The sequence below is a fragment of the Cebus imitator genome, unplaced genomic scaffold (genome assembly GCF_001604975.1).
Source record: "Cebus imitator isolate Cc_AM_T3 unplaced genomic scaffold, Cebus_imitator-1.0 Scaffold296, whole genome shotgun sequence".
In the NCBI taxonomy this organism is placed as follows: domain Eukaryota; kingdom Metazoa; phylum Chordata; class Mammalia; order Primates; family Cebidae; genus Cebus; species Cebus imitator.
This window is the reverse complement of record NW_016107611.1, coordinates 1,288,152-1,289,700: the sequence shown is the minus strand read 5'-3', so window position 1 is coordinate 1,289,700 and position 1,549 is coordinate 1,288,152. Positions and strand designations below refer to the sequence as shown.

Sequence of the window (1,549 nt, the reverse complement as noted above, 5' to 3'; positions counted from 1 at the left end):
TTTGAGATGCAGCCTCACTCTGTCACCCAGGCTGGAGTGCAGTGGCACAATCTCGGCTCACTACAACCTCTACCTCCCTGGTTCAAGCAATTCTCCTTCCTCAGCCTCCCAAGTAGCTGGGACTACAGGCACACACCACCATGCCCAGCTAATTTTTGTATTTTTAGTAGAGACGGGGTTTCACCATGTTGGCCAGGCTGGTCTCAAAGTCCTGACCTCAGGTGATCCGCCTGCCTCGGCCTCCCAAAGTGCTGAGATTCCAGGCGTGAGCCACCATACCTGGCCTGTGGGGACATTTTGGGAGGCTCAGGCAGGCTGACTGCCTGAGGTCAGGAGTTCAAGATCAATTTGGGCAGTCTAGACCCCTGTCTCTACAAAAACTACAAAAATTAGCTGGCTGTAGTGGCTTGCGCCTGTAGTCCCAGTTATATGGGAGGCTGAAATGGGTGGGGTGGGGGTAGAGGCTGCAGTGAGCTGTGATTGAACTCCAGTCTGGCCGACGCAGTGAGAACCTGCCTCAAAAAAAAAAAAAGAAAAAAAAAGAGGGCCAGGCACTGTGGCTCACGCCTATAATCCCAGCACTTTGGAAGCCTAGGCAGGCGAATCACAAGGTCAGGGGTTTGAGAACAGCCTGGCCAAGAGACCAGCCTGGCCAATATGGTGAAACCCTGTCTTTACTAAAAATACAAAAATTAGCCAGCGTGGTGGTGGGCGCCTATAATCTCAGCTACTTGGGAGGCTGAGGCAGGAGAACTACTTGAGCCCAGGAGGCGGAGGTTGCAGTGGGCCGAGATCATGCCATTGCACTCCAGCCTGGGTGACAGAGTGAGACTCCGACTCCAAAACAAAACAAAACCAAAAAAAGAAAAATAGTTCAGAGCAGTCTGAGGTAGGGGAGGTATGCAAAATTTGTCTTCTTGAGACAGGGTGTCACTCTGTCGCACAGGCTGGAGTGCAGTGGTACAATCTGAGCTCACTGCAACCTTTTCCTCCAGGGCTCAGCCAATCTTCCCATCTCAGCCTTCCAAGTAAATGGGACCACAAGCATATACCACCAGTCCTAGCTGGTTTTTGTATTTTTGGTAGAGACAGGGTTTTGCCATGTTGCCCAGGCTGGTCTAAAACTCCCGGCCTCTGGCAATCCACCCGAATCAATTTCCTAAAGTGCTGGGATTACAGGTGTGAGCCACCACACCTGCTGGGTTTTCAAAATTTATCAGGCTCACACAGACAGGAGTATGGGACATGCCCGGGGGACAACTTTTTTTTGTTTCTTGAGACAGAGTCTTGCCTTATCGCCAGGTGCCAGGCTGGAATGCAGTGGTGCGATTTTGGTGCACTGCAACCTCCATCTCCCGGGTTCAAGCAATTCTCCTGCCTCAGCCTCCTGAGTAGCTGGGACTACAGGCATGTGCAACCACGCCCAGCTAATTTTTGTATTTTTTAGTAGAGACGGGGTTTCACCACATTGACCAGGACGGTCTCAATCTCTTGACCTCGTGATCCACCCTCCTTGGCATCCCAGAGTGCTGGGATTATAGGCATGAGC

General features: G+C 51.6%; 1 protein-coding gene across 1 annotated transcript in view; it reads right to left on the bottom strand.

The window, feature by feature from the left end:
• NECTIN2 (nectin cell adhesion molecule 2) overlaps positions 1 to 1,549 on the bottom strand; it is a 40,402-nt gene that overhangs the window by 3,468 nt on the left and 35,385 nt on the right. The window lies entirely within an intron of this gene.